Source organism: Suncus etruscus, chromosome 3, assembly GCF_024139225.1.
Source record: "Suncus etruscus isolate mSunEtr1 chromosome 3, mSunEtr1.pri.cur, whole genome shotgun sequence".
NCBI classification, from domain to species: domain Eukaryota; kingdom Metazoa; phylum Chordata; class Mammalia; order Eulipotyphla; family Soricidae; genus Suncus; species Suncus etruscus.
In genome coordinates, this window is record NC_064850.1 from 130,274,185 (window position 1) to 130,289,047 (window position 14,863).

At 35.6% G+C, this 14,863-nt stretch overlaps 1 protein-coding gene and 1 non-coding gene across 3 annotated transcripts in view; both read right to left on the reverse strand.

Moving 5' to 3' along the window:
* Nucleotides 1-14,863, reverse strand: part of DLGAP1 (DLG associated protein 1) — an 882,390-nt gene that overhangs the window by 791,069 nt on the left and 76,458 nt on the right. The gene's annotated exons all lie outside the window — the stretch shown is intronic.
* On the reverse strand, nt 9,943-10,049 carry LOC126005716 (U6 spliceosomal RNA). Its single transcript, XR_007494754.1, has one exon. It is a non-coding gene; the product is annotated as a U6 spliceosomal RNA (small nuclear RNA).

The following is a 14,863-nucleotide window of genomic DNA, read 5'->3' on the forward strand; positions in this document are numbered from 1 at the left end:
ATGCATGTCACTTATTGCTATAATAAGAAGTTAACACATTATGATATAACTAAACATTTAAGAGCCTCAGGAATGAGATTATAGAAATTTAAAAGTATAGAGTATCAGGACTGGAGAAATAACATGGAGGTAGGGCGTTTGCCTTGAATGCAGAAGGATGGTGATTCAAATCCTGGCATCCCATATGGTCCCCTGAGCCTGCCAGGAGTGATTTCTGAGCATAGGGCTAGGAGTAAACCCTTATCGCTGCTGGGTGTGACCCAAAAACCAAAAAATAACAACAACCAAAAAAACTATAGGGTATCACTCAAACTACCTGAAAAGGATATTTCCATTTAAAAAAAATATTTACAAGAGGGCAAAAATAAAGGTATATATTCTAGTTATTATAATACAATTAATTCTAAAATATAAGATACACAATAAGGAAACAGGTATGAACAAACAGAATAAAACAAGGGTATTTACTTTTTACTTTTTGCTGTTTTATCACTTTAGTTATATACAATTATGCATTATTTGGAAAGAAATGTGGATTAATGCTCTGCATTAATATTGCACATATATTGATAATAATGCTTTATTGTTCAAATTATTTTTGTAGTGCATATGAAAGATTTTTAGATTATTATAAAAATAATATGAAAAATATAATTAAGTGATAATAAATATATGACTAAGAACAGGGAAGAAAATCTATATTAAATATGATCTGGGCATTTAAAATACTTCCCCCCAAGGATTTAGAAAATGTAATGCTTTTATGTTAAAGATTTGCCTAAAAGATAAAGGTTACTTACTCAAAAAATATTTAAGTGCATTTGGTACAATACATAAGCTGTGGGGTGATTGCAATAATATCTATAATATCCTTTGAGAAATGAGGAATCCCTTTAAAAGCTTATAGTCCTCAGGATATGGCAAATCATGAATACAACTGTAACTTATCATAATTAAGGCTATCTTAGCAATATGTAGATGAAAGAATTTCAATGTCAAACATTTAAGAAGCTAATGAACCTAAAAATGTCAAAGAACTAATTAATAGTTAGCGCAAGAAGTTATGGAAAAATATAGGCAGAATTTTTCTAAGATTCTTATATTAATGAAAAAGAAAGCATCAGCATAGCATTTGTGAGAAAACAACATATTGGGCAGAAATTACTTTAGAGACTATTATAGAACAGCTGAGAAACCAACAGAAATCAACACTGTAAGACTTAGTAATGTGATAATAAAACAAACCATCAGAAAAAAGAATTGGAATTAGAACAGAGAAAATTTCAGGTAAGACAAAAGGCATAAGGCAAACAAAAAAAGTAGTAAGCATCAGTTACATAAATGGTATAATTAGAATATAGCATTATTAAAAAAATGTTTTAGTGTGAGAAAGAAGATCTGCCCCTATAGTATTCAGAAAAATAAGATTAAACTACTGACTCTGGTATGCCTTATAAGTACAATTAAATCTATGCTAGAACAAGAAGTTTTCTATTATCAAATATTTATTTAATGTCCACAGTATTGTTCTATCTATTCAAGTCCTTATTGGGATGGTAATAAAAATTAGGCGAAGAGATAAAAATGGTAGCAAGAAAGAGCTAGAGGACATGGTTGAGGGGAAAAATAGGAGGTATGAAGCATTTATTAAGCCTTACTAAAATCGTGTTGAAAAGGTAGTTTGGGAGTATAAGTGGATGAAAAAAATTAACAATCTATCTGGGTCATAATATATAAATGGAAATAATACAAGGTCACATTTGAACAAATAATATATAAAATTTAAAACAAAACTGAGTTTCGACAGGTTAAATGAGATATTCCAGAATACATCATTCAATGACAAAAAATAAGAACTAGTACCCAGGTCTTCAATTCCCTTAAACCCTTTCAATAACAGGTTTTTTTTTGGGGGGTGGGGTGGGTGGTGGTGGTGGAGCACAACCAGCAGAGCTCAAGGGTTAATACTGGCTCTCCACTCAGAAACACTCCTGGTAGGCTTGGATGACACAGAGGGTGGATGCTGGGAATCTAACCCGGTTGACACATTCAAGGCAAATGCCCAACCACTGTGTCATCACTCCAGCCACTGTCACCTGTGATTGTTATTTTTCTGAGTCAATATTCATGAGGTGTACTTTTAAACATGAGATAATCAGAAATGCCTTTTTATTAAAACAGCATAAGAAGTCATGAAAAGTATTAACTTATCATTCAAAAACCTTAAAGAGTATAAGTTTCTCTTACTAGAAGGATATCTGAAGTTAAAAAAAAAATAGTTCTATTTTATTTGTACTCCCGACTCTCTTCACTCCTGGAGGTGTTTCAAGGAACACAAGTGGTACTGGGAATTTGAAGCAAGACCAGCTAGCTGTGTGCATGTCCCCTCTACAATCTCTCCAGCCCACAAATGAACAAACTTTTGAAATGTAGGCTTTTTTCCTCTATAGTTCCAGTAATTTATCATGGTTATTTTCTTTACCATGGCACACCACTTACATACTACAGGCCTCAAAGTTCTGTTCCTGTACTATGTGTTCTAAATGTCCTGGACTGGAGAGTCACTCTTCACAGAAGATCCTCTATCTCCAGATCAAGCAAGCATTCTCTTTAGTGATCCAAAACCACAAACACATCTACATCTTAAATGTTTTGTAAATTAATTTTCAATCCCTAGCTTTCCAGCTTTTAATCTTCCTTGAACAAACATATCCTTTGCCTGCCTTACTTGTCCCTAGAACACATGTCCTCTTCCTCCTCTCACTTCTTTCAAAGTTTCATTAAATAAAAAACTATCTTGCTCCCCCCAAAATTAATGGATAATTAATATACCCTCATAGCTCAGAATCTCAAGGTGTGCTCACAAAAATATTCTCTCTGCATTAAACTTTTACTGGGTGAAAACTTTTTAACCATGGTAGCCTTTTTGAAGCTCTTAGAGTCTTAAATCTTTGATCAATTAAGAACCTTCTTGACTTTACACCATTACCTAGAATTGCATCATTGGTTATTTCTTCTGAACCAATACTGTTTGAACATTAAGCAGTGTTGATATGTTGTTCTCAACAAATCTCAAGTTACCTATGTCTTTTATAGAACTAATTAATGAAAAGCAACTTCATTTGAAGTCAAAGAAGCAACCATATAGCTCACTTATAGAAGGACATTTAAATAAAACTTGCAGCTTAACTATACTGTTTCTTCTTAGTTTTCTGAGGAAAGTGGTTAGAAAGGGAAGGACACCAAGGAATTTAGTTAACTTTATTTATCATTTTAATTTCATAATAAATATATAGCCAGTTAAAATAGTGGAAAATTATAGATATAGGAACCAAGCCATTAAACTTCATCTTTAACCCTACACTAATGGCACCTCCTCTTTGATCTCATGGTTGGGCTTCAGATGGAAGAGAACTTCTCTTAGACCCTCCACCTGGACACAGGCAGAAGACATAAGAATAATATTTCACTCATAAATGGGATTTAAGAAAAATAAAAGACAGGGGCCAGAGTGATAGCACAGCAGTAGGGCGTTTGCCTTGCATGCTGCTGACCGAGAACAGACATGGGTTTAATCCATGGCAACCAATATGGTCTCCCGAGCCTGCCAGGAGTGATTTCTGAGTGCAGAGCCAGTAGTAACCCATGAATGCCGCTATGTGTGTCTCAAAAAGAAAAAAAAGAAAGAAAACAGAAAAGAAAAGACAGAATAATAACACCCAGAGACAATAGAGATGATGGTTAAAAGGAGAAAGAGGAGGAAAGAAGAAGAAAAGGAGGAGGAGGAGGAGAAGGAGGAGGAGGAGAAGGAGAAGGAGAAGGAGGAGAAGGAGAAGGAGAAGGAGGAGAAGGAGAAGAAGAAGGAGAAGAAGAAGAAGAAGTAGAAGTAGAAGAAGAAGAAGAAAAAGAAGAAGGAGGAGGAGGAGAAGAAGAAGGAGGAGGAGGAGAAGGAGGAGGAGAAGGAGGAGGAGGAGCAGGAGAAGGAGGAGCAGGAGAAGAAGGAGGAGAAGGAGGAGGAGAAGGAGGAGGAGGAGAAGGAGAAGGAGGAGGAGGAGAAGCAGGAGGAGGAGGAGGAGGAGGAGAAGTAGAAGAAGAAGAAGAAGAAGGAGGAGGAGGAGGAGGAGGAGGAGGTCTAGGAGGAGGACTAGGAGGAGGAGGAGTAGGAGGAGAAGGAGAAGGAGGAGAAGGAGAAGGAGAAGAAGGAGAGGAGGAGGAGAAGGAGGGGGAGAAGGAGAAGGAGGGGGAGAAGGAGAAGGAGGAGGAGAAGGAGAAGGAGGAGGAGAAGGAGGAGGAGAAGGAGGAGGAGTAGGAGGAGAAGAAGGAGGAGGAGAAGGAGGAGGAGGAGAAGAAGAAGAAGAAGAAGAAGAAGAAGAAGAAGAAGAAGAAGGAGGAGGAGGAGGAGGAGGAGGAGGAGAAGAAGAAGAAGAAGAAGAAGAAGAAGAAGAAGAAGAAGAAGAAGGAAGAAGAAGAAGAAGAAGAAGAAGAAGAAGAAGAAAAGGAAGAAGAAGAAGAAGGAAGAAGAAGAAGAAGAAGAAGAAGAAGAAGAAGAAGAAGAAGAAGAAGAAGAAGAAGAAGAAGAAGAAGAAGAAGAAGAAAGAAGTAAAATGGCTGTCCAAGAAGCAGGCAGGGAGGGTGGATAAGAGAGAAAAGAACATCAGGGAGGAGGCTGGGAGGGAAAAAATATTATGGACAATCTTGTATATGCAGTTTTTAAATAAGGAAATTAATTTTTAGAGAGATAAAGGTACACTCTTTTAGCAATTTCAGGTATTTAGAGAATGTTAACTATAGCCACCCTGCCTTAATTTGCTTTGATTTATCCTATAACCAAAAGGTTGTAGCTGCTGTGAGCCAAATTTTGTTTGCAGTTTTCAGCACCTGCAAACAAATCCTTCGTGGAGTTCGGGAAAAATTCCACGGAGGAGAAGGTGGGCACGCGGAATGGCGAATGACGGAAAATATATTGTAAAAATGAATGAAACCACGCAGATTGCATGGGGACTCGCATTTACAAGGAACTAAACGGAGACAAATTTATTTTTTAAGCTGGCAGCTTTTAAAAGGTAGAGGCAGGAAGGCAGATGCAAATTCTAGGCATCAAAGAGGCTGGGAGAAGAATGAAGGGACTTTGGCTTAAATTAGCATTTTAAAGAGCTGATGCTGAAGGTGAAAAGGCAGCTTGTAATTATCAGGGAAGTTGGAAGAGTGAGGAATGTTTCAGAGTTTCGGGGAAAAGTGAAAATTACTTTGTTTTGAGCTAAGTTATGGAAAAACCTGAATTTAGGCGCCAAAGTAGCAAAAATTACAGGGAGCTATTAAGTGGGAGATTTTTGGCGGGATTAGTAGCTTCTCATTTGCTTCACCTTCTAGTTCCCAACAGCACCAATCTACTCTGTTTTTGAGTTAAAGTTACTTCATCATAAATGTATCTGAGCCTTACTTGGAAAGAAATAGGAAATGGGGAAGACAGAATTTAGGTTCCCTGTTAACTCTACTGCCGACTTCCTTTCAATGTTATTTTACATAGTCCACATTTATTGTTTATGAGATATAACGAATAAAAAGAAAAAAGGAAGGATATGCATGTATATATAAAGCCACAATTATTTTCCTTATTATTAGTAGTATAGTTACTTTCAAAACCAGAAGTTACTAGCATTCGAAAGTCATTAGAAGGCTTTATTTCTTCAATTATCTTTCAATAATTCATTTTGAATATTTATTATTGTTTGATGTCAAAATCATAGTGACTAATAAATCAAGACCATTCTAAATAGTTATGTTTACAGTGTTTATATACATTTGATATATTATTATATATACTTAGAAGTATATACTTTATTTACAATTACAATTTAGACTGTTTACTTTTGAATACATCAAAATACATCTGCTGATTTTGATTTGGTGATTTTGAAATCATCAAAATACGGGGCCCGGAGAGATAGCACAGTGGCATTTGCCTTGCAAGCAGCCGATCCAGGACCAAAGGTGGTTGGTTCGAATCCCGGTGTCCTATATGGTCCCCTGTGCCTGCCAAGAGCTATTTCTGAGCAGACAGCCAGGAGTAACCCCTGAGCACCGCCAGGTGTGGCCCAAAAACAAAAACAAACAAACAAAAAAAAAGAAATCATCAAAATACATTTGCACATTGTAATAAAAATTGCTAAGCTCTCAAAATATTTTCTTCATATATACTAAATGTTTTAGTTGCATTTACTGTTATGTTATGTCAAATATAAGAAATAAAGAACCACAGATAAGAGGCCGGAGTGGTGGCTCAGGGCATAAGGCATCTGCCTTGCGTGCGCTAGCCTAGGACTACCAGGGTTCTATCCACTGGCATTCCATATGGTCCCCTAAGCCAGGAGCAATTTCTGAGTGCATTGCCAGGAGTAACCCCTGAGTGTCACCGGGTGTGGCCCAAAAACAAACAAAAAAAAAAAAAAACAAAAAAAAAAAAAAGAAGAAGAAGAAGAAGAACCACAAACACAAGTTCAGAAATTTTTACTGGGGTAAAATTTACAAATCAAAGCCAACAGGAGCCAATTTAACCAATTACTACAATTCTAGTTAATAAAACTTTAAAACAAATAATATAAACTATAATTTTGTAAATTATTTGCACATATCTCTTTAGCTTGGGAGCCAGTGGAATTTAAAATTTAAATTAATATTCTAGAGGTAAAGATTACTTAATACTACTCCTTTCTAATATATTTATCTGAATCTCAGAGTTTATGAATAAATAAAAATTATAGATCATTCATCAGTATATTTGTTTAATATAGTATGTGATTTTATTTTTCAGATTTAGTGACCTCACAAAGCATAACTTCTGAAGAGGAGTGCATACTAGAGGTGTATACTCAGAAATGTGCTATTTCTCAAGAATATTAAATGGGAGACAAGGCCACAGCAATAACGCAATGATAGGGCATTTGCCTTGCACGCGGCTGATCCAGAACAAACCTCAGTTCCATCCCCATCCCTGGCATCCCATATGGTCCCCAAGCCAGGAGCGATTTCTGAGCGCAGAGCCAGGAGTAACATCTGAATGATTTTTTTCTCAACAATGCTTTCATTATATGAGCATTTAAGGATTTAGAAATAAAACCAAAATTTTAGACAGAACAATTAATTCTAAAATATGTGATGCCTAACTTCTTTTTTAAATTGTTAGTGTAAGGCAGTTTTTATAGAAAAAAGTATGAAAAAAAAACAGGTTTCTTTTTTTTTATTGTGACTGAAGTTTATTACACAGAATTATTTACAGTACTTAGTGACAATGAATGAAGGGCTTTCCCACTACCAATGTTGTCCTCCCTCCACTCTTGTTTCCAGCTTTTCTCCCACATATCCCTCCTTTACCCCCCAGAATCCTAGTGTAACTGGTCTCCACCTTACAGCTTGTTATAGGTTGGGTATCTATTCTGTTTGGTGTTCCAGTCTGGTCATTTTTTATTTACACTACATGTTCATATGACTGGTCCTGGTATCATTCTTTTCCCCCCTCAATTTATGAGGCTGAATGATTCAAGTTATGCTATTCTGTTGGAGATAAAAAGGTTAAGGAAAAGAGAAGAAAAAACTTGGTATCAACTACTAAAATAGAAAGAAAAAAAATCACCGAATAATATCCACAAAAATGAAAAAGAAAGAAAAAAGTGGAAGAAAAAAGAGAAGTGAGATAATATCAAAAAACAAACAAAAAATAAAGCAAAACAAAACTAGAAAAAGTGGTGCAGTGGTAGGGCTTGGTGTTAACCCACCATTTTTTTTTTTTTTGATATAGGCACAGTAAGTATTGGGGAAGGAAGGAAATTCCCGTGGCCTAAGAGATTCAGGGTTTCTCCACATTTGAAGCATATTGTCATGGGAACAACCACTGGCTCCATACCTTCTCATTGCCATATCCCAGGGTGGTTTTTTTTTTGTTTATTTTTTTGTTTTTTGTTTTTTGTGGTGTCAGGAACCTTTCCTCTCGGTTGTGGATGAGAAAATAAGGCCACTGTAGCAAGCAATCTTGGTATTTGCGCAGGTCCTAGGACAAGGCCTAGGATAGAGTCTTTAAGGTTCTAGAGGTACTGTTCCAACATTGTTGGTGTGTTCCGTTTTTTTGTATCATGTGCTCCATGTTTTTGCTCGTTCCCTAAGCCGAAGTCTAGGAAATTATGGTTCCAAAGGTTCTGCTCAGTCTCTGTTGTCAGAATTGGGCCTCTGCACTAAGAAATCTTGATTTTTGTAGGAGACCTGGGCCTATAGCCTAGGGTAGGGTTTTCCTTAATGGTCTCAAGGTACGTTCTGCCCAACTTTGGTTGTCAAAGTCAGTTTTCTGTAGTTAGCGCTCTTATTTTTCATAGTTCAAAGGACAATACATCTTCTGATTTCCACTTAGTGTCAGGTGATGTGATAGGACCTCTTGGTCTTAGGTCAAGTTGTCATTTCCTTGCTGTCCTCGTTGTCATATTAACACTGGCACAAGTATATCTCCCAACGGAGTTTAGTTTCTGGTGTTGTTGCAGGGGGTTGTTTCAGTTCTACGTCTGGGATCTGGGATTTGAGAATGAACTAACACTGTCCAATCTCATGGAGACTGAGTTGTATCCACATGACATATGTCCAGGATGGGAGGCACCCTTGTATAAAAAGTGTAAGTTCTTATACTTAGAAGATAAGATCTTATGTCTGAGTCCATGATTTCCCCTTATTTACTGTGCCTATACAAAAACATATGATGTCCTTTTGTATTGCTGGTGCTATTCCGGAACAGAAAAAACATATATATATATATATATATATATATATATATATATATATATATATATATATATATATATATATATATATAAAGAGCCAATTTTAGGAAAAGAGGAAAAAATCCTCAAGTGTTGTATACTTAAGATCTATAAATTCCCTGTATTTTTCAAGACTTGCTTCTTTCCTCTCCTGCATAATTCTATACATAATTCTTCACATAAATAAAAAATTAGATTAATAGGTATAGAAGGAACTTGACTTGGGTGAAAAGCTAGACATGTAGTCTCAGAAAGACACTGAGAGCATCATCACCAAATATGAAATCCTGACTCTGCACATATATACCAGCAACTGAAAATTGTGCAGGACTGGCATGGAAGACCTTCATGATTTTGACAGCTTTTTAAAGTAGCTAATCAGGTTGATTTTAACTGTAGATAAACTGGCCTGGAGTATTTTTTACATTCAAATTTTGGCCTACATGGATCAGAAAAGACAGTTTTCTCTTTATGTTATCTTGCTGAGAAAAGACAGCTTACCAACCTGTTTCTATTGCATCTGCTGGTGGCACCTGAAAGCTGAGTATGTCTCAGGAGCAGCTGATTGCATTCACAGATATACAGCCTCATAAGTGGTAGTAAACAATTTCAATGTTACATGTACACATTCATCTGGGTAAACTCAAATTATACTAATAGAAGCTAGGTTAGGTTAGAGATACTGAAAAAAGGCATTGTTCTCTGCATTTGAGGACACATTCTATGTTAGCAGAAGTTCTGAAACCTTTTCCCCCTCAAGACCCTTTCATTAAAAAAATGTGAGTTTGGGGGGGGTCATACTAGAAATATCTCATATTCATTAAGTATTTGATGTTGAATTAATTTTTTATCACAATGCATTCAGAAACCTTTTACTATGATCAAATTTTTCTCAAGCACCACACTCAGTTATGCAATCTCCAGGATAGCAAGCATATTTGATAAGAAAATAAGCTGATAGAGTGTTCTATGATTTTAGTATCCCAAGTATTCTAAGCAAACAAGGAGGGAGCAGGTAGATCATGAGGAAACCATGGAGTCAGTTAAGTGAGGAAGAAAATGGGGGCAGTAAATAAAGGAAATAAGGAGAGGTAATATAATCCAAGTCTTCATTGAGTTTTTCATTTCTCTTTCTTTTTTTTTTTTAAATGTGAAACGCTTCAAGAATTTGCATGTCATCCTTGCGCAGGGGACATGCTAATCTTCTCTGTATCATTCCAATTTTAGTATATGTGCTGCCGAAGCGAGCACTTCATTGAGTTTTTCGTATGGTTTCTAATGGGCTTATCTTGTAAATAGCAGAAATACCTCAGAACACTCTAGGGTACAGTGACCATTAGAAAATTTTCAGTAAGTCTAAATGTGTACTAATTAAGTGTATGTGGTCGGCCCAACATCATAAGCAAGCAAAAGCAGAAGACAGAATGTGTTTAAATCTAGGTTAGGAGATAATTGGGAGTTAGAGGTCAAAGGTTGAAGATGTGTGTGTGTGTGTGTGGAAGAAGTGTAATCCATAACGAAGGTGGCACTGTTTCTGTCAACTTGAGCTGTTAAATAAATAAAAAGCTGTAACACTGAAAGTTCTAGTGGTCAGTGTGATAGTCACACATGCTGGTCACACTAACCCAGAGCTGGCTCCAATCTGTTGTAATCTAAACACCACCTGCAGGGTTAATAGACTTGCAAAGCTCACTTTCAGAGCTTCTAAACAATCAACTAAAATGAGATATCAAAGTTTACAAGTTTATTTTTGACACACACCAACATATCCTGATCCTCTTGCTAGTACAAACAAGTTTGCTTTTTATTATTTGCTTAATACGTAACTATTTCTGTAGAATAGGAGTCACAGGTTTGAAAAATGTCTTTTCCCCTCCCTACCATAAAGTTATCTGACTGTAATAGCAGTGAATGCCAGAGGGGGATGAAGGTGGGGCCAAAATAAAAACAAACAAACAAATAAAGCAATGAATGCCTTCTTGTCCCTCTATTTTATCACAAATAGTTTACATATAAGTATATGTAAATGTATATATTTATACATACCCATTTATACATATCTGTTTACTTTATATATACATATTTTATTCTTTATAAACATAATACTGCTTATCCTGGATAAAACAAAATAGCAAGTGATAAGACAAATATATCTACCATTTTAGGTATGATAAAATTTGTCACCAATTTTCTTGAATAAAATTTTCAGAAATCACTATTAATGATTTGTCAGACAATAAGAATTTATGGACAATGCCATCATGATATGTCACTGATACATCATTGACAGCATACATTACTAAGACCTGGAGGCCATATTCAAAAGTGAAATATCCAAAACTACACATGTGCCATAATAGGTACTATTATAAACTCCCAACCTTTAAGCATCACATTGAGAAGCATGGAGAAAACAGGAACTTTCCTTGTAATAAAGGCTTACTCAATCCAACAGTAGGGTACTAATCACTGCAACTTTAAGAGAACACTAAAATTTTTGATTCTTGTACCAATAGCTGAGTCTATGCAGGGGTCTCAAATTCGATTTATCTGGGGGCCGCAGGAGGCAAAGTCGGGGTGATCCTTGAGTGCAAAGTCAGTAGTAAGCCTTGAACATTGGTGGGTGTGACCCAAACAACCAAAATAAAACAAAACAAAAAAGATTCCTGTAGGGCAGGGCCACAAAATGTACGGAGGGCCGTTTGCGGCCCATGGGCCGCGAGTTTGAGACCCCTGAAGGTAAATAAGCACTTTTTTTTTTTTTTTTTTGGTTTTTGGGCCACACCCGGTAATGCTCAGGGGTCACTCCTGGCTATGCGCTCAGAAGTTGCTCCTGGCTTGGGGGACCATATGGGACGCCGGGGATCGAACCGCGGTCCATCTAAGGCTAGCGCAGGCAAGGCAGGCACCTTACCTCTAGCGCCACCGCCCGGCCCCAAATAAGCACTTTAATAGAAACCAATAACTTCATGTTTTCTTGGTATAACAGATTTTACATTTAGTATTTTTTAGTATATTAGATTGTCAGAGGCTAACTGAACACAACTATATAATTACAATGTTTTTACAAATTAAAGACGATTTGAGAAAATTATCTTTATATCTATGAAGTAAATTGGATAGCAGATATTTTCATTATATTTTTAATGTTAAGGATTTCTAAATAATCCCTTTATATATTAAGCAGTTATTTTCAAGAAATAGTACTCATTCCTTATTTGCTCATTAAGAGCAATAAAGGGATCAGAAAGCTCATCAAGAAGGGATCAGCGGGTGTTAAGTCCTGTGCCTTGCACATGATCAACCCAGTGACTACCTCCTGACAAGGGGAGGTAGACAAGGCAGGCATGGTTAATTTTAATTTACAGATTCAAAACATTCAAACAGATCCTGACATTTCCAAGGTCACATGCCCAAGTATACCAGAATTAAATCTTAAAGTCAAAATTTCTGACATTAGGATATTACTCTGAAGTATTACTTTATCATTCTTACTAAAAATCACCACAATGATAATGATGCTTTTAGTAAGATTAATAGAAAATTTATAATTGTGATGAATTTTAGTTCTATATAGGGCTAGGGAAGAATTATCCCTGAATACCAAAAATTTCCTATTGGGCATAATGATTCTATTTGTCTTTTAGTTGCTTCTTTCTTTTAACTTAAGTTAAAAAGTATAACTGACATGCATTATGAAAGTTTCAATCATTTAATGATTCAGCATTTGCATATCAGGTGAAATCTCTTAGTTGTTATGAATTATGCTCAATTTCCACTTTATTTCTGCTCACACTTTCTATGCAATGCTTCTTGCTTTTGTATATTTGCTTAGTGAAGCATGAGCAGTTTTTATTGAAAGAAATTTAGAATGAAGTGGGAAAAAAGAAAGAGAGGCAGTTATTCAAGAGAGAACATAGGCTTCTCCAGAGTGGAAAAAAAGTCAGTACTTACTTCAGTTTTTAGAAGGACTCACAAAGGTATAGCATGGACAAAATTCCACAAACAATAATACATAAATTCAGAGATTATGATTATCCACAGTGTAGTTAGTAGCTATAAGCAGATGGAGTCAGACTTGGTTTTCTTATAACTCTCACTCAATTCTTTCTCTCCTAAAGAGAGAAATGCTTACAAGCCAAATTAATGTTGATATATTTTGTAGATGTATTGATAGTTTTACCTCCGATAGTATTTTATACTTAGAAATAATTACTTAATACCCTTAAATATAATTTATACTATTTATAATTTATACCTATGAAAATTATATATTATACAAATAATATAAATTATATAATGTAAATTATATAATTATATAAGTACATAAATTTATATAAATATATACATTATATATAAATATATCATATATCATTATATTATAGTATAATATATAATATAATGATATATTGTATTGTATTATTATATAATTATTATAAATATATGTATTTATTTAAATATATTATATAAATTATATATAATTGTATTAATTATATGGTATAATTTATAATTTATATAATATAATGGTATTATATAAATTTTAAATTTATACTTAATACCCTTAAATATAATTGCTCAATGTATCAACTATGCTAGAACCGTGGCCTTAGCTATTATCAGTTTTAAAGGTAGATCTACCACCTGCTTTATTATAATATGAACTAGTGTTAGTTACTGTGCTTGCAGGGGATATTACTGTCCAGTCAGTGCTTATACATACCCTGGCTACATGGTCGAAGGTTTCCTAATGGCAGAAAAACTAGGACCCAAGTTTGGCATACTTTAATAGGTATAGAACTCATAGCCTTAGGCTTGCAAGATAGGTGCTTTCTGCCAAAGTTATCAATGGGTTCTAAATCTTATTTTCATTTTTTTTCTTCTCTGTCATCTTGTACTGCAGCAAATTTTCCACTAACTGAATTCTGGTTGCTCCTTTCCACATTTCCAGTTCATTATCACTAAGAATACAAACGAGAAAACAGATTGATGATACAGTGAGTAGGGGATTTGCCCTACACAAACCAACCCAGGTTCTATCATCAGCATTGTCATGAGTAACTCCTGGGTATAGACCAGGAGGAGGAGTAAGGACTTGAGCACCTGAGCACCACTGACTGTGCCCCCAAACCAAAATAAAATAATCCATGCCAAACTCTGAGTGGAGACATCAAGTTCAGAGCAGATAGAGATATCATAGATGACCAGAGGAAGTCAGCTTTAGACACTAGGTCTGTAGAAGGAGGAAACTGGAAAAGGTTTGAAGATGGTGAATATTGTATATCCAACAACTCCTAGTATTTACAAATAAAAGAACTGATGAAACATGTTCTGCACCAAAGGGTATACCCATTTGTGGGTCAGCTCCAGAAACTCATTTTCTCCTCAAAAGAAATATAAACCAAACAATGAAAAATCATGGGTACAAGAAACTCTCAACTGAAAACTGGAGCAAATTCTGGAGAAGGATTCAGCCGGATCTCTGACCTGCCAATGCTCCAGTAGTTACACTCAAGACCCACAATTGCCATTTGACCAATGGCCCAACTTCACTACTTTATCACTGATCTTAACAGAAAAGCCCATCGAACCAAAACTTCAGGTATTTGGGCTTAGATCATCAGAACTTTGCAAAAAAAGAAAAAAAAGAATTTTGCAGAGTGAGTGTGGGTACCCTGACACTACTTTTTCATACTTCCAGAAGGCCTGGCAGCCAGAACCATGTCCCATAACTGCCTCAATACCAAGTCACGATCTGGCAATTCCAGACCTCATATATGCTGAGTGATGTCTCCAAATTGCAATACTGTCACCCTAAAACTAACACACCAAATTAGATGTCAAATTAATATAAAAGCCTCTTAAATAGCAAATAAATAGTGAATACAATAACAGAATGATCAATTAGCAACAGTAGCTTACTAAACCTTCAGACAATGCCTTAATAACCCTACTGCTAGTATAATAATTTCTGCATTTTTTCTGTTGATGTAGTTTTATAAATTAATTTTATTGCCTGTTTTCTGTAAACAAGCAATATAAAGCAAATTAATTCATGCCTGCTAGGA